The sequence below is a fragment of the Phascolarctos cinereus genome, unplaced genomic scaffold (genome assembly GCF_003287225.1).
Source record: "Phascolarctos cinereus isolate Bilbo 61053 unplaced genomic scaffold, phaCin_HiC Scaffold_7;HRSCAF=346, whole genome shotgun sequence".
Taxonomy (NCBI): domain Eukaryota; kingdom Metazoa; phylum Chordata; class Mammalia; order Diprotodontia; family Phascolarctidae; genus Phascolarctos; species Phascolarctos cinereus.
The window spans coordinates 122,683,326-122,702,793 of NW_027556180.1; positions in this window are offsets into that span (position 1 = coordinate 122,683,326).

Genomic DNA, 19,468 nt, shown 5'->3' on the forward strand with positions numbered 1-19,468 from the left:
TTTTCCTTAAGCAAAGATCTAACTATTTATATCACTCCCTCATTCAATAAAGTACAGAGACTCCCTGTAGCTTCCAGGATCAAATACAAATACCTCTGTTTGACATTTAAAGCCCCTGAAAATTTTGTCCCAAAGTATCTTCATTTAAAAAAAATATTGTACTTAATTTTTTTTCTAATTACACATAAAAACAATTTTAACATTCTTTAAAAAAAATTTTTGAGTTCCAAATTCTTTCTCTTCCTTTCCACCCCCTCATCTTGAGAAAGCAAGCAATTTGATATAGATTATACATGGGCAGTTATCCAAAACATATTTCCCTATTAGCCATGTTGTGAAAGAAAACACAGACCAAAAAAAAAAACTCAAGGAAAATAAAGTTTCAAAAAATATGCTTTGATCTGCATTCAGACTTCATCAGTTCTTTCTCTGGACCAGCCTATCTCATCTTCCTGAACTCTACAATTCAGCTAAATAGGCTTTTCAATATATTCCTCATACATAACACTCCATCTCCTTTCTCTATGTCTTTGTCCTGGCATTCTCCCATGCCTGAAATGAACTCCCTCTTCATGTCTGCTTCACAGAATGCCATTCTTCCTTCATGATGCAGCTCATGCACCCCCTTCTACATGAAACCTTTGCTGATCCACCCAGCTGCTAGTGTCCTACTTCCCTATCTTGTTTTTTAGTTATGCTATTGCACTTATTCAGTATATATTTATTTCTTCTATATTTATGCAGGGTGTCCCCAAAGTCTTAGTGAAATTTTATGCTTACATAGCTCCAGGTCCATTATTCTTTCCACTATTGGAGTAGGGGGAAGGAGTGCAAGAGGAGGAGAAGCTGTATGGAGAGTACATGAATCATATGAAGGAAGTTCATTTTATTTAAGCTTTAATAGCTAAAAACTACACTAATACTTTTGGGACATCCTGGACATTTTGTCTCTCCTCAAAAAATGAAAGGTACTTGTTTTTGGTGTGTTTGCAGTCTCTGGAATATAATAGTCACTTAATAAACAATTGCTGATTCATTACTTAACCAAATCAAGAGAGGTGACCATTTTGGTTACTACTGGAAAAAGTGAACATCCTAGTTTTCTAGGTGGATAGATCTTCTTCCAAAGGTGTGCTAATATTAACACTGTGATTGTGTTATTTGGTAAAAACAAAAAATCCAAAAAATAAACCCCCCCAAAAAACAAAAAAACATTAAACTTAGACTAAGTACTTCAGTTTCACATTGCTACAGGAATTCCATCTCTTATTTTATAATTACTATACAACGTGCATTGGAAATTGCTTAGACACTGAGTTGCCTGTTGGTAAGAGGAAACTCCATCAGAATCCCTCTTTTAAAAGAAAAACTCATAGATTAGTAAATTGTACCTCTGTTTTATGTAAAATGCAGAGAATAGACCAATTTTCTCTCACAGATAATGAAAAATGAGTTCCTATTGAGTTATTTTGAAACTAGCCATCCAAGTTTACCAAAGCTTATCTGTAATGATGGAATCTATGCTATGGGGCCCTGTTACATGCATTATATCATTTTCACTTGTGTCTGACTCTTCATAACCTCATTTAGAGTTTTCTTGGCAAAGATATTGCACTGGTTTGGCATTTTCTTCTCCAGCTCATTTTATAGATGAGGAAACTGAGGCAAACAGGGCTAAGTCACTTGTTCAGGGTCACACAGGTAGTGTTTGAGGCCGGATTTGAACCCAGGTCTTCCTAACTCCAGGTTGGCACTCTATCCACTTTACTACCTATTACAGGTGATAGCAGTATAATTAAGCCCTCCTCATACTTATAGCAGATTAACCTGTAGTAAAGTTATGGCATAATAATGTTTCAGATGTTTTAGAATCAACCAATCAACCAATAAACAAATATTAAACCAATGCCCATTGTGTGCCAGGCAACCTGGAGGCTCTGGGGATAAATACAAAACTGAAACCATCTTTGCTCCAGGAGGGCTTCTACTCTATCTATGATAGCATAACCCTGAAGCTTACAGATGATAACAACAGCAACAATTTGCTTTTATTTTCTCTAATCACAAAGCACTCTACATATGTCATTTACTCATCACAACAAACCTATGAGGTAGTAGTGACAGATGAGACATTGATGCTCGGCAAGATTATATGACTTTTCTAAAATCACACTAAGTGGCAGAGCCAGCATTCAAACTTAGGCTATAGGTCATAAGACTTATGAGTTAGAAGTAACATTAAAGATCATTATGTAACTCCAAATCAAGGGCTCTTTTCATTACTGGGAAGGACACATTGGGGAACTGGGCATTTTTTTTTTGGATGGCCCTGCTCTGACTGGGTGATTTTGTCAAGTGGCTTACACCTTTTTTATCTTCCTGCAAAGGTGAAAAGTATCATGCCAGATGAGTTTATCTTGGCAACATCATGCCAAGAATTAGAAAGAATTCATTGCCACTTGTGAGATATTTATTTTCTACTTTTACTTTTTCCCGGAAGGAAACACTTAGAGCATTTCTGAACTCCTTTGTCAGTGCCCCAGTATACTATATTTTGGCCAAAAAAAAAAAATCTAGACAGACACTTCAGTAGCATCTTTCCTCTGTTCTAGTATAATCTGGCAAGTAGGACATTCAGAATGAATCTTTGTGGGCTTCAAAAGGGTGAAGTACCATCTAACTCATTAAATTTCAACTTCTGTTGAACAAATGTAACAGTGCAAGCTCTTCGCTCTGGTCTCACATGATGAGGCGGCCCCTTTTATTGCCAAGGCAAACTAATCTATGTGCCCAAATGGTCCTACTCCATGCCATCTTCCCCAGCAAGCTGATCCCTCTATCACTCCTACTCTCTCATTTATCTTCAATGTCTTTCTGTCTACTAGCTGCTTCCCTACTGCCTACAAAAATACCATTGTGTTCCCCCATTCTCAGAAAACCCTCACTTGATACTTCCATCCCTAGTAACTATCATCCTGTATCTCTCCTTTTTTTGTGGCTAAACTCCTTGAGAGGTACAATAGGTACCTCTCCTTCCTTTTCTCTCACTCTTCTCTTAACTCTTTACAAACTAGCTTCCCATGTGATCATTCTACTAAAACTGCTTTCTCCAAAGTTACCAATAATCTCTAATTGCCAAAGCCTGACCCCTTCTCAATCCTCATCCTTCCTGAAAATTCTACAATCTTTGACACTATTTATTAACTTCTTCTCCCTGATACTCCCTTCTCTCCGGGTTTTAGTGACACTACTGTCTTCTGGTTCTCCTCCTATTTAACTGACTGCTCCTTTTCAGTCTCAGTTGCTGGAGCATCATTCATGTCATGTCCATTTACTATGAGTCTCCCACAGTTTTGTCTTGGACCCCCTTTTCTTCTCCCTCTATACTTTTTCACTTGGTGATCTCATCAGCTCCCAGAGAATCAATTATCTTCTCTGTGCTGACGATGCTCAGGTCTATTTAACCTTTCTGTTGAAGTCTAGCCTCACAACTCCAACTACCTATTGAATATCTCAAACTGGATGTCCAGTAGATGTCCTCAATTCAATATGTCCAAAATTGAACTCATTATCTCCCCCCCAAATTCTCCCCTCTCTCTAATTTCCCTATTCCTGTTGAAGGCACCACCATATCCCGATAAGAATTAGTTGCCCTCTGGGGATCCAGCCCAATTACTACAAGCAGGGATAAGGAGAATCCCCACAGCCTGTGCTACATATGGGTACCAGTGGGTAGCACTTGGATGCACCATCTGTGATCCTTTGCTTTCACTGTATAACTGGCTTCCTTGTGTTTCCAATCACAAATTTCCTTGACATGTCAAACTGAACATCTGAGAAACATCTCATATTCAACATATCCAAAACAGAATTTATCATCTCTTTCCCTTAAACTTACCCAGTTCCCAAATTTCCTTTTTTAAAATTGAGAACACTACCATTCTTCTAGTCTCCCAGATTCATAATGTTGGCATTATCCTTAATTCTTCATTTTTCATAATTTCCCACATATCCTGCTTCTGACCCCTTCTCTCAACTCCTCATTACCACTCACCAAAATCATTTCAATAGCCTTCTCATCAGTTTCCCTGCTTTAAGTTTCTCTCTAGTCCGATCAATCCCCTACAATACTGGCAAAGTGATTTTCTTTAAGTGAATATCTGGCTATATCACTCCTCTATCCAATAAACTCCAATGGCTCCCTATTGCCTTTAGGATCAAATATATAGACTTCTATGCTTATATTTCAAAGCCCTGCATGTACTTGCTCCAGTTTACTTTTCCAGACTCACTGTACACTATTCTCTCTCCTTCCTTCCCTTTCCCCCATGATTTTGTGATTCATCCAAACTGCAATTGTCTATGTTCCTCATATAGGATACTCCATTTTCTGTCTCTATGCCTTCATAATGGATATCCTCCGTGCCTGGAATACAGTCTCTCCTCACCTCTGCCTCATAGAATCCCTTTTGTTATTCAAGACACAGCTCAAGCATTATCTTCTACATGAAGCCTTTCTTGATCCCCCAAATTCTAAAGTGCTTTAAAAATGAACTTATATTTTACTATTTTGTGTTTATTTTCATTATGTTTAGTCTGAATAATGTACTTGTCTTCCTCATTAGAGAGCAATATCTCTCTGAGTAGGTATTGTTCGATTCACTGTATTTTTATATCCCTGGTTCACAGAAGGCACTTAATATATGCTGATTGATTGATAACTGGGTGAATGATCCCTTTTACACTACCTTTTGCATACCAGTCATTGTCAGTAACATACTGAAGCCCTTTGTATCAATTGCAATTTTTATATTTTTTTAGAGCTTATATAGTTTCATGTAGAGCCATGAAGCATTGCTGGTTGAATAACAGGAGTAAAGAAGTGGGCTTTTAATTTTAATAGAGAAAATTAGACTTATTGAAAGTGCTTTGCAATTTCCCATATGCAAAAATACTAGCCAGCCTCCTTTTCTTTTTTTTTCCATTTACTTCTGAGCCCAGATTATTTCCCATCTGTAGCAGCCAGCTAAGATATATTTATTGACAGACTTACTCAATGGATTGTCCATCTAAATGCATGCCATAAATTGTGAATGCATTTCTTCTGTTCCCCTGTTTGGTAGGGAATGTGGCAACATCCTAAGAATTGATGAGAGGCTATTCAGGGAGTGGGATGACTGGGACTTGGGAGAAAAAAAGGAAAAATAAATAAATAATAAGGAAGAGTCATGGCTACTATTTAGAAATAAAAGGAGTTAAATCTGGAGAATTAAACCTTAAGGTTTAATGCGCATGTAGACTGGGAATGTGTCCCTACATTGTGGGAGGGTTCAGGGTAAGAATAGAATAACAATAAAATTAGCTAGCCAGTATATAACTAGTGTTTCAAGATTTACAAAGTACTTTATACCTGTGCTATTATTTCCATTTTGCAGGTTAGAGAACTGAGGATAAAAGATGTCAAGTCACTTGCTTAGGGTCACACAGCTAGTGAGTGTTTGAGGCAGGATTTGAATTCCGGTCTTCAGAGCCCGAACTTTGAATACTCTAGCCCCTGCACTACCCAGCTACCTCAGGAAGAAGCAGTGTATCACAGAGAAGAAAGATAAATGAGGTTCAACATGGATTCTTAAAAGGATTATGAGCATGTGAAATGTCCTTCTTCCATGAATAAGTTACAGTAAAGTTTCCTGGATTTATCTTTGAAAATCTAATTCTACATTCTCCTGCATCCCTGACCGTCTAGCAGAGATAGTGGAGAAAAACGTGACTAGAGCTCTGTACTGAGAACTATCCAAAGATGTCACCTCCACAGGAACTCTTTCTTCCATTTGAACTCGGCACAAGCATCTTCCATAACAGTGGCCAACATCTTTGGTTAGTCCCTATGTCCCTGATTAATGTCTTACTTAACATTGTTTATAGAGTATCACAGACATATAATTATTTCTTTTTCCTTTTTTTTTTAAGTCAACTGGGGTTAAGTGACTTGCCCAGAGTCACACAGCTAGTAAGTGTCAAGTGTTTGGTCTGAGGCTGAATTTGAACTAGCTGTCCCTATAATTATTTCTTACAAAGAACTTTACGAGATCTTAAAACATATATGTGGATGACAAATCGTTGGAGGAGACTCTTTAAGGCTGTTTTAGCTCTATGAAGCAAGTGCATTGTTTGTAATCAAAAGTCAAGAAATACAGCAGGATCTTGTATTCTCTATACCTTTCATTCAATTATATCACTATGAAGATGTCTTCTATAGAAAAAGATCTTTAAATAATTTGCCTGGGCAGCTAGGTGGTGGATATAGCTCCAGCCTTGGAGTCAGGAGGACCTGAGTTCAGAACCGGTCTCAGACACTTGACACTTACTAGCTGTGTGACCTTGAGCAAATCCCTTAACCCTGACTGCCTCATCAAAAACAAAAACAAAAACTTGCCTGCTCTCTTATTATGTTCTTCATTAAGGATACCATTGAAATATGCTTAGACCATTTTCATAAAGATGAAAAATTAGGTTATTTATAATGATATTTTTGTAGACTCCTTAAGGTAATAACTTTTTTTGTTAATTTCTTTTTTTTTCTTTTGGTACCTTACCCTCTTTTAGATACATAAAAATCAGTCGCTCAGAGCACTGATTACTTCTATATGTACTTGGTAAGTACGTTACTCTTTGCAACAGTGTGGTACAGTGATTAGAACATTGGACTTGAAGTCAGGAAGACATACGTTCATTTGAATTCCACATCAGACACTGGCTGTGTGACTAAAGGCAAGTCATTTTACCTTTATATGCCTCAGTTTCCTTATTTGTAGCATTATCATTGCTATCATCCTCACAGCAATAGCACGTTATCTTACAGGGTGTTATGTGGATCAAATATAATTATGTATGTAAAGCACTTTGCAAACTTGAAAGTGTCATACAGTTGTGAACTGTTTGTTACTCTTTTCCTTAGTGCCATTTCTAATTCCTTGGACAGCATATCAGGTACTGTGATGTTAAAAGTGAAGATATGGTGCTGCCACGTCATTGATCATAATAATAGATCACTCTACAGTGGAAATGCTGCTGATTGTGTTCTATTTTGCATCTATTATTTGACATTTTGCTTCTATAAGTGTCTCTGGGATGATATGAACTGGCATGATTCTCATGCCAATCCTTCTGCGACTCATTTTCCTTTCCACTCCTTTTTTGTTGTCTTATGAGGTAATATTATTTGTAATCATCTATATCCTCTTCTGTAATGTTTTGCAAATGAGTGTGTACTCTAATACCGTAAGAATGAAATTATTTCCCCCCCATGTCTAGCATAGTGCTCTTTGCACAGTAGGTGCTCAATATATTTTTTTTAAATGAAAATCATAATTCCTTCAGCAGCATATGCATCTTAGGTATGTCAGGTATATCAGGCATGCAACTGTAACAACAAATTCCCCTGGAATGAAGGAGAGAGAGAAAGGGAATGGGAGAACTAATGTTAATGTGTATTACAAGATCTTGTAAGATGTGTCTAAACCTTTCTAAAGGTATTTAAACATCCAGAGATCTCCCTGGTTTTGTCTTTGGTTGCCTAGAGAAACCACTGCCCATTAATTTATTGATGATCAGATAGCATAATTGATAAATTGATTATTAATTACCCAGAAACTCTGTCTCTTGGGACTTTTTATTCATCTCACTGAGCAGGAGATGAAATGCTTTGGCTAAAGCAACTAATGATACCATCTTCTGAGGCAGAAAGAGGGTGCAATTTGCATCAGTGGAGGTAGTACCTTTATGGATTAAATAATTGATTCTTTCTGCATTGAAATATAATGAATGTAGGTTGATATTTTAATGAGCAGTATATTTCTACATTAATTCAGCAAATGTTAAAGCTGTCTCATAGTCTCATACTGACATTACCAAAGAGAAGGGATTTTCCATTCCATCAAGAAAAAGCAAGCAATGTGCATCCTGTGCATCAGGAAGACCTAGATTAAAGTATGGCTTCTGATACATACTGATCATAACCTCTTATTACTCCAGTTAACTCCCTTAGACTATAAATTACAAAGCAAGTCTAGTATATTTGCATTGGTAGAAGGCGTTTCCTCATGTGGAATTCTTTATCCCAGTGAACTCATAAGTCCAATTCCTTGTCCCTTTCATCAATGAAGTAGCAATAATTAACTGGGTTGCTTAAGATTCAGTCTTGTCAAATCAAATTTGCATAATATATGTGACTAAAGATAGCGCTTTCTCTCTCTCCCCACATGGTGTATGTATATGTACAAATACGCATACATGTAATTTATATGCATATGTAGATGTGATTTCTTTGCATAATTTATATGCATGTGTGTATTTTGGAAGCAGGAAAAGGTTCCAAGAAAGAGATACACATTCATAGTAGGTAAATAAGCTTCTTGAATTATTTCTTTATTAGTCTTTTACTCAGTTTTCGTTGTTTCTCAGGCTATCTGAATTTTTTTAAAAAAAATGCTTTATTCTCTCTATTGTTACAGTGATTTGAAAGAAAAGAAATAAGCAATATGAAGACTAATTAACTAAGTTTAGCAATGACCTCTAGTTGCATTTTCAATGCAAACATGTTATTGTTTTGGGTCCAGAAGGTCCTTACAAGCACAGGGCAGGTAGTAATCTATTAAGACTTTATAAGAAATTGTTTGCTTGTTCAATTTGCTAAACTGTTTGTTTTTGTTTCCTTTGTTCTCAAAGCAGACCAATGACATCACCAGGGTGATGTCTTGACTTGCACATGAATTGGATTTGAGTGAGGTAGAGCTGCACAAAGTTGTTAGCCTAGTCCTCAGAGTCCAATGGCAAGACAAAGGTCAAGATGACTGGAAGCAGTGGGTGACCTCGGCCTTTTTCAGGAATGCTTTATGGTGGGAAGAAAAAGAGTTAGGGGAAATGATGCATTTGAATGACAGTATAATCTGCAGGTCTATCAGTTATGGGATGACTAAAATGCTACAAAATTTTGTTAATGTTGGGAATGTCTAAGAATTGTATGCTTACATGTTGCCAAGACCCAGTGCAAGCCATTGAGGAGGCAATCAACAAAAAGAGAAAACTTGACCCTTCCAAAGTTACCAGAGAGCCAGCATCAATGTACCTTAAAATATTTCAGTTGCATTTTCAGAGACAGCAAATATTTAACTAGGAGAAGAGTATAAGAAGTGTGAGAAGTACAGCCTCCACTCAATAGCATGAGTTCCCCGATGTGATTATAGTGTGTGGGCCTCTATTCAGAGGCCCCTGAAGGACACTTCCCAGGGAGAAAGGCACCTTGCAGAGGGGACACAGAAAACTCTTCTGCTTTGTTCTCAGTGACTGGGGCTACTGTGATGATTGTCAACTGAAAATATTGGGGGGACAAGGCTTTGGTCAGAAGAGCCACCTCTTCTCCACAGCCTACAAAATCAAGTTGGTCTCACTTCTTGCCCTTACTCTCTTTACATCAGATTTCCACATCAGAATAAGAACCTTTATTCTACAGAAGAGGAAAGGGAATATCTTCTTCTCTCCCCTAGAAATACCACATTTCATTGCATAATCATTGCTACTGCATAATCATCACACTCTTTTTTTTTCAATCCAAAAATTGGTTTATAACCTTTCCTCGCATAATCATCACATGGTAAAATTCTGTCTGTCACACCACTTAAAAGATAAACTGAGCAGCAATGTATTCACCAGTGGCATATGGATACACATTTATCTCTCCTGCATTGTGAGAGGCAAGCTTAGAATTCTCAGGACACTCACATTGTCAGTATATTTCTGAAAGTCAACCTGTGGTTTGTTTAGAGCTCTGCAGTTCTAATGGTATTGCCACCCAACCCAATTAAGAGCCATAGGCTCAAGGGAAATGGATGGGTAGGTGACGCTGTTATGAGTAAGTCACATGATATGGTAAGACTGGCATCTTCCCTCCCTGGCTAAACTGTACAGTTTGTCTGCCAGTTTCATAATAAATGATTTTTAAATAATACCAGCACAGTTTTTTCAAAAGCTTCACATAATGGTCACACCCCACTTTTTTGCAAAAAAACTTGGCATGAAATCTGCGATGATTATACAGTAAAATAAAGTAACTAATGATAACTTATACTTGAAGCATTGGTGCTTGCCCAGGTGCTTTGAGGTTTGTTGACCCCAAGCTCCTGGCCCATTTTGCCTTTCAGTTTCCTTTTCTGTGCACAAGTCAGAGACCAGAGTTCTTCAGGATGAACTTTCTTTGCCTAAGCTTTGAGACAGTTCCTGGAGAAACTCTTGGCAGAGATAGACATATGTTTACACACAGCTTGAAAGTAGATTTTCCCAGCCTTGATGATTCGCCCTTGGGTAATCCCAAATGTGAGAGTTTGGGTAGCTAGCCTGTTAGAAATTGAAGATTTTCTGAACAGCATGCTTTTTAAGGAGAAAGGACTGCCAGTGTGCAAAGGCCCTGCAGCTAGAAGACTGGAGTCATATTATGGGAGTGGAGGTTGGAACAGGACATTGGGATCTTTCCTATTTGCTATTACTGTTAGTTGCCCAGAAGATGGCAGGTCCAATGTGAAGGAGGATCCTTTGTTGAGTAGCCCACAAAGTGATTTAACTTCCAGGGGGAAGCTAATGAAAGAAGAAAGGAAGAAAAGGACGTAAAGAAGAAAAGAAAGGATGGAGGAAGGGAGGAAGGAAATGAGCATTTATTAAATGCCTTTTCTGTTATCTTTTAAGTCATGTCTGACTCTTTGTGATCCCATTGTGATTTTCTTGGCAAAAATACTGGAGTGGTTTGCCATATCCTTCTTCAGCTCATTTTACAGATGAGGAAACTGAGGCAAACAGGGTTAGGTGACTTGCCCTGTGTCACAAAACTAATAAGTGTCTGAAGCCAGATTCAGTTCAGGAAGTTGAGTCTTCCTAATTCCAGGCCCAGCACTCTATCCACTGTACCACTTAGCTATTAAATGCATCCTATGCACCAAACACTGCGCTAAATATTTTAAAAATATCTCATTTGATCCTCACAACAATGAAGTAGGTGTTATTATGATCCCCATTATACAATTGAGGAAACTGATGCAGACATAGATTAAGTGACTTGTCAAGGGTCACATAGTCCATAAGTGTCTAAAGCCAGATTTGCTAAGTGCTTCATATGTTCATGGGTTCCTGTGAGTCCTTTGTATCTTATGTGTTTTCTTGGGGATAAATATGAGTTCTTCCATGCCTAAAATACATGCATACTGGTATGAAGGTTGGAGATCTTTTTGCTTTCATTTTTGGAAACCTATGCATGAATTATACCATAAGTATATTTAGAAATTTTCCTGAAGACCTCCAGGTAGAAGCTGTGTGTTGTGTGTTGGCTGTTTTCAAAGAGGACCAAAATGACATCACTATGTTAGAGTCAAGTTTTAGTGTGTCTCACTGTGGCTGATCAGACCAATGTGAGCTTGGAATGTTCTACCATGGGTCGGGCACAAATAGCCCTTGTGAACTTATATCTTGAGTTTTTCTTGAGCTACCTTGTCAATTCTGCTTTGCTCAGCCCCTTCTCTGATGTGGGCATGGCACGCTGAATGGGCGACTGTCTCCCATGTCACACAATCAACCAATCCCAAAGTTCCTGAGCGACCTTGAGAGTGTCCTTGTATCGCTTCTTCTGACCACCATGTGAATGCATGCCCTGTGTGGGTTTTCCATAAAACAGTATTTTTGGAAAGTATATGTTTTGCATTCGAATAACATGGCCAGATCATCAGAGTTGCGTTCTCTGAAACAGAGTTTGAATGCTTGGCAGTTTAGCTTGAGAAAGGACCTCTTATACTTCCAGGTGATCCTCAGAATCTTCTTAAGACAATTCAAATGGAAGCGATTCAGTTTTCCTGGCACCGCACCGGTATGCTATCCAGGTTTCACAAGAGTACAACAATGAGGTCAGTACAATGGCTCTGTAGACCTTCAGTTTGGTAGTCAGTCTACTACTACTTCTTCTCTCCCATACTTTCCTTCAGAGCCTACCAAATACTGAGCTAGCTCTGGCAAAGCGTGCATCAACCTCATTATCAGAGTGTACACCCCTGGAAAGTACACTACCAAGGTAAATGAACTTATCCACAGCATTCAAAACTTCTCCATTTGGTATGGTGTGGTGGTGGCTGATGGAGCACCTGTGTTTTCTTGGTGTCAATTGTTAGACCAAAATTAGCACAAGTAGCAGAGAATCAATCCACACTTTGTTACATCTCAGCTTCAGAGGCTACATCGAATGTACAATCATCTGCAAATAGAAAATCATGTATCAATACTCCCTCCACTTTGGAAGCATTAGTCAGAGGAAGAATCTAGACCTCTTGGGGTATGGAATTGTGTCATGAGAACTCAGAGTCCTTGCTGGGGACTGAAGGACATGGCTGGGCCACAGGTTATAGGTGTACTTATGATTACAACTGGGTTTATTAGTCATAAAATGGCTGTCTCCCACATCACCTTTATAAAGGACTCCATCATAATAGCTTCTCTAGTCATTTATTGCCAGCTTACAATATTTCTGCTATGATAAGACTTCACAGTGAAGACTGTAAATTTCAAATTAAATGGAGTGATACTCCCCATCCTGAAGCTTCAGGCTAGAGGGTGAGAGGAGGATAGGGTCTCTGGTGGTCTGGGTCTGAAGTGGTGGTCTGGAAAGGAAAGAGTAATGAAAGGGAACAATGTAAAAATAAGATACAAAAAGTGGGCTGGAGCCAGATTGTGGCATTAATTTCAAGCTGAGATATGCTATTAGGGAGGTATTGAAAGTTCTTAAGCAGAGAAGTGACTGACATGGTTAGACTTGTGCTTCTGAAAGAAAGTGAAGAAGTTAGATTGGCTAATTTCCAAGGGCCTTTCTAGAACTTATCTGGACCATCGCCAGTCATCTTGACTTCTGTCTTGCCACTAGACTCCAATGACTTTGGAGGAGAGAATAAGGCTTTATGCAGCTCTGCCTCACAAATCCAATTCATGAGCAAGTTGAGACATCAACCTCATGATGTCATTGGTTCTCTTCTAGAACAACAAACTGAGACTTATGCTTCATCCCATCTAGCCATGCACCCAGGCACCAGGCCCTAATCAGAATCTTGACTTTCGTTCTGCTGTCAGATATGCATAGTTTCTTCTCCTTTCAACCCCCATAAGCTTTTACCTCTTGCTCAGTAAATAATAATCAAAATAAAATCCAGACTCCTTGGTGTGAAATTTAAAGTAAATAAAACTTGCTGATGGAAAGGGTGGGACAGTCTATCGCCCTATAGTCTAAGCAATTGTTATAATTGCTTAGGCCAAAGCTCTCTTTCCTGGCTACCGTTCTCTGATACATGGTGTATCTCAAAGTCGAATATATTTGAGGACAGGGACTGTATCACTTTTATATCTGTATCCCTAGAATCTAGCACAGTGCCTGGCATTTAGTGTGCGCCTAATAAATGCTTATTGGATTGAGAAAGCCCCAGGCAGGAGACAACTAATGTCAAGGGTGGGGAAGTAGAAACTCAAGATTTAAATAGAGCTCAAATATCAAGTATTATAATCTCGGACAAGATTCTCCTGTTTTTGCTTTCCTAAGAATCTCTTGCAAAACAAAGAGAACAAAAAGACATCCAAAAAGAAGGAAGCAAGCATTCATTAAGCACCTTTTTTTGTGTGTGCCAGGAATTATGTGAAGTGCTTTACAAATAGTATTTATAAAATAATTTACCAATATTATCTCATTTGGTCCTCACAATAGGCCTGGGAGATAGATAGGTGGTATTATTATCCTCATTTTACAGATGAGGAAACTGAAAGCTAATGATTTTCACTGGGATTGTATCATGATATCAGAAATGTTGTAACTTGGAAGCAAATATGATGGGTACTATGATACAGTCCTTTATAAGGCTGATGTAAGAGACAGCCATTTAGTGGCTAATTATGTCCTATCCCATTGTAGTTTTAAGTATTTATATAAATCTGTGGCCTACTTATATGCCCCCATGAAGGACTTTGGACTAGATCCATAACTCCAAGAGGGTCAGGTTCTTTCTTTGGCCCATGCTGTCATCTGGAGATCTCCAGGAAAATATGTAAGTAAATAGATATTAAATGACCTGCCCCAGCTCCACAGACCTAATAAGTGCCTGAGGCAAGATCTGAGTTTAGGTCTGTCTAACTTCAGACCCCGTGTACTATCCCGGCACCAACTCCTTATAGAGGAGTGCCTTTGTAAAGATTTATGGAAAGCTAATGTGACTGAATGCTCCCTAAGAGTAACCTGTTTATTCATAAGAGTTGCTAAAAAATGTTTATGCTTATTTAAAAATCAGCTCGAGTGAAATAATGGTAAATGCTCTTTCTCTCTCTGTTCAGTTGTTTTTTCAGTTGTATCTGATTCTTGGGTGACTCCATTTGGAGTTTTCTTGGAAAAGATACTGGAGTGGTTTGCCATTTCCTTCTCCAGCTCATTTTATAGATGAGGACACTGAGGCAAGCAAGGTTATGTGACTTGCCCAGGGTTACATAGCTAATAAGTGTTTGAGGCTGGATTTAAACTCATGAAGATGAATCTTCCTGGCTCTAGACCCAGCACTTCATCCACTGTACCACCTAGCTGCCCCCAAATGGAAGAAAGCAAGAATTGCCCTGAAATGCTCTTTCCATATATATAATATATGTATGTATGCATGCATATACATATGTATACATTTATATGCATTGTATGTGCACGTATGCATGCATGTGTATATGTATGTATATATGCATGTAAATATATGTGTATACATGTATGTATATGCATATGCATTGTGTATGTGTATATATGTGTGTGTGTGTGTGTGTGTGTGTGTGTGTGTGTGTGTGTGTGTGTGTGAGTGTTTGCATTTTGGTGAGGCAGTAAGGGTTAAGTGACTTGCCCAGGGTCACACAGCTAGTAAGTGTCAAGTGTCTGAGGCCAGATTTGAACTCAGGTCCTCCTGACTCCAAGACTGGAGCTCTATCTGCTATGCCACCTAGCTGTCCTCAAAATGCTCTTTCATATGATGTTAATTATCTCTTCTAAAAATAGAGACAGAGAGAAAGAGGAGAAAGGAAAAGAGAGGGAGGAGGAGGAAAGAGAAGGGAAATGGAGAAGAGAGGAAGAGGAAGAGGAGAAAGGGCGAGGAAAGGAGAGAAGAAACAGTATCAGGAGTCAAAAGACCTAGTTCTAGATCTTCCTATGATTCTATTTGTGATTTTTGAGAAAATAATTTTATCTTTGCCTCAGTTTCTCATCTGTAAAATGGGAATAATACCTGGCTCAGAAAGGAAAAAAAGCTGTTTGTGAAAGTTCTTCTAATTTCTTAAATGAAAGGTATTTTGAAGGCTTAATAGGATATTATTGTAATTATTGAGATCCTAGATCACTACTGTGAAATGTTTATTAAATAACAAGTAAAAGATTTTAAATTTGCCCCTTATCTCTAGCAGACAGCTAGGTGGTTCAATGGGTAGAATTCTGGGCCTGTAGTCAGGAAGACCTGAGTTCAAATCCAGCCTCAGACACTTACTAGCTGTGTGATCCTGGGCAAGTCACTTAACTCCATTTGCCTCGTTTCATCATCTATATAAAATGAGCTGGAGAAGGATATGACAAAGCACTCAAGTATCTTTGCAACGAAAACCCTAAATGGGGTCATAGAGCATCGGACACAAGTTGAAACGATTAAACAACAATAATACTTCTAGGAAGAAAAGTGGCCAAACCTTCCCAGAAAGATGAGTGTTTCCTTCAAAAAGCCAGATTGCTCAATTTCTCTATGTACCAGCCAGTCCCAGAGTATCACAAAAATTACAGATAGAATATAATGTTTGGAACACAGATCTAGAGCTGAAAAAGTGCCTTAGTCATCACCTGGTCTACCTCCTAATTTTTGCAGCTGAGGAAACTGAGGCCCAGAAAAATAAGCAACTTGCCCAAGGTCCTGCTTGTAAGATATTTTCTTGTGCATTTCTAATAACAGGTGAACTATATAAAAAAACAAGTTAGGGAATGATTGGCAATGTTATTATTTGGTTTTACTTAAATATTTTTCTACTACCTGGAAGATATCCATGGAACATAATGGAATACTACTGTGCTATAAGAAATGATGAGCTCAGTGATCTTAGAAAGGCATGAAAAGACTTGCACAAAATGATGAAGAGTGAAGTAAGCAGAACCAAGAAAACATTGCATATAGTAATAGCAATGTTGTTTTAAGAACAACTTTGCATGACTCAGTCTTTTTGACCACTATAAATATACAACTTGAGGACATGTGAAGAAAGATGTTATCTGCATCCAGAGAAAGAACTGGTAAATAGAAGTATGTAATTTTACATACATACATACGTGTAGCCATCTCTGGGGCAGGGCAGGGGGGAGGAAAGGAAAAAAGGGAAAAAGACAAGAAAATAAATTTACATAGCTTTATTATATATTTAAAAGAAATAGCAAGTTATATTTAATAGATTTGCAGTTTCATGTGCAGTTATCTTTTTATTACACTGTTATAAAAATGCTTATATTCCATAAATTAAAAATAAAATAAAATATTTTTGAAAAGAGAGATCAATGGGTTGGGTGAGGTCTGGCAAAGGGGAAATGAATGCAATGTTAAACAAAAGGCAATCATAAAATTTAAATATGTATTAAAAACATCAAGGGTGATGTCTTGACTATTGGATTTAAGTGAGGCAGAGTTGCACAAAGTTGTCAGCCTCACTCTCTCTTCCTGAGCCATTAAAGTTCAGTGGCAAGACAAAAATTAAGATGACTGGTGATGGATGGCCTGGGATGCAGTGGATGACCTTGGACTCTTTGATGTCTGACTAAACTCTAAACACTCTACAATGCCTGCTTCAGCTGCCTTCATGGCCATTGGAACAAATTGTTCTTACCTACCCATCCTGCTGGGGGAAAAGTCTTCAACATGCTTGTGTGCAGACATACCCCCTTGTTCATCAATGGATCTGAGGCCTGTTGGTTACCCTCAACCTGGTTTATGCCATCTGCCAAGACAGTTTACCAGGGCATAGCCACTGTACATGCTATGCCTATAAACTGGTCAGTCACTTCTTTCCTTAGTCATTCTGCAGGCCCTCTCTACAAGAGGCAGTATAGTAGTGACTACATTTGGACTTGGCATTAGGACAAGCTGAATTCAAATCCTGCCTCTAACACTCTGCTACCCCAGGCAAGACATTTAACATTTCTTACCCTCAATTTTCTCATTTATAAAATTGGGACAATAATACATGCCATGCTTACCTGACAGGTTTATTTGAAATGCATTGCAAAACTAAAAGCAGTACATAAATGCTGAGTCCTAACCTGTCTATCTGAGAGAAATAGGACCAGCCCCTGTAAAGTGTCTATACTGGCACTGTGGGCAATATCTGTCTCCTTTGGCTTTGAAAACAGCATTACAGAAAGACAGTCAAAGGCCTCTGACTTGCCAGTCTAATCCTCTACCTCCCTACAGGGATGTAGAGAATCTATCAAATGAGCTAGAGGGTAGCCTCAGATAAACTATTATATAAGACTATTTTAGGAAGTTGTATCAAATCTCCTAAGCTATTAAGAGATTCTAAAGTTATAATTTACTATATGACTTTCTGTGACTTGAAAAAAGTTATATAACTTCCCAAAGTGCCTGTACAGCCAGGGAATAGCTTGCCCAACAGGGAACTATGATTCAATATTCTTTATTATGCCCAGCCATGGAAAAGAAGATATAAGTAGAGGCCCACAGAGGATCATATATCTAGAACTGGGTCACAGGTCACATAGTCTAACCACTCCATTTCTTTTTTTTTTAATTTGGTTAGGCAATGGGGTTAAGTGACTTGCTTAGGGTCACACAGCTAATAAGTGTCATGTGTCTGAGGCTGGATTTGAACTCAGGCCCTCCTAAATGCAGGGCCAGTGCTCTATCCACCGCGCCACCTAGCTGCCCCTACTCCATTTCTTATAGATGAGGAAACTGAGGTAATGGATGGTTACAAGACTTGTTAAAGGTCACAGATATAGTAAGTATCAGAGATGGGTTGTGAACCTTGGTCTTCTGACCCCAGAGTTGGTGTTCTTTCCATTGGTGTCACAATGACTCCCATGGTAGTTTGGGTAGCTATGCAGAGAACGGGTCTTAGAAACAGGAATACCTACATTCAAATCCTACCTCAGACTCTTAATAGCTGGGTGATCCTCAGCAAGTAATTTAATCTCTTTGGGCCTCAGTTTCCTCATCTGTAAAAATGAGGAGATTGGACTAAGTTGTCTTCTAGCTCTAAATTAATGGCGCTAGTTGTAGCACTTCTCATATACCAATATTTTAAATGGCATAGCAATCAGTCAAGCAAAGAGCATTGATTAAGCACCTACTGTGTTCCAGGTATTACACTGAGAACAGAGCTACAAAGACAAAAATAAAACAATGTTTCCACATGTAGTTTACATTCTATTTGAGGAGAGAACACATACATTAAAAAAAATGTACAAAAAAATAAATGCAAGGAAATCATGGGGAGAGGCATTGGCAACTGGGGGATCCAGAAAGGCTTCATGTGGAAGGTGATATGTAAGTTAAACTGAAGAAGACTAGAGATTCTGAGAAACACACACACAGAAAAGGAGTACATGGGGTGTTGCATACAAATAACAGTAGTAGTGGTGTCAAGAATAAATAAACAGAATAAAAAAATAAATAAATTTTTTCAACTTTTTTATATATTTGAAATCAGTTTGCAAACATATAAGAATGCCTACAAACAGAATAATCCACCTTTCTTCCTAGATCTATAGGGCTACTTCTTTTCTCTTCCCACAAGTTTCATTTTTATACCATTAAATTTTTTTTAAAAGAGCTCTGATGTTATTATATGCTCATATAACAGCCATTTAAAAATTGAAAATTTACTTTGGGGGCATTGCTACTATTTAGTACTTACGCTTGACTGTGTTCAGTGTCCACTATGGAATTCTTTCAAATACAGCTTCAAACCACCCTCAGCCCCGCCCTGAAGAGTCTAAACAAACAGCATACTGTATCAGTTTTGGCCTGAACACCAGGTTTATTCCTTTTTTCTTTTCCTTTGTGCTTCAGTGGCTCATCCCTCTGTTATTCTGCCAGCATCATCCATTGCAGACTGAAAGATGGCATCAGAAGCACAATTAGGCTTCTGATGTAGGGCACATTAAAAATGATCAAAGTGAATCCTTTTGAGCAATTTCTTAAAAATAGCAAACTCAAAAAGAAAGGCAGTAAATCCTTGAGGAAAAAAATGGGAAACACTAGTACAGAACAAGGATAGAGCCATGAACCCCAGCTCTAACTTAAAATATCCAGTTTTTCACAGCAATCCTCCTATGAGCTGGAATAGTCTATTCAAATAGCATCATCAAGCTGGAAGCAATAAGTCAAAT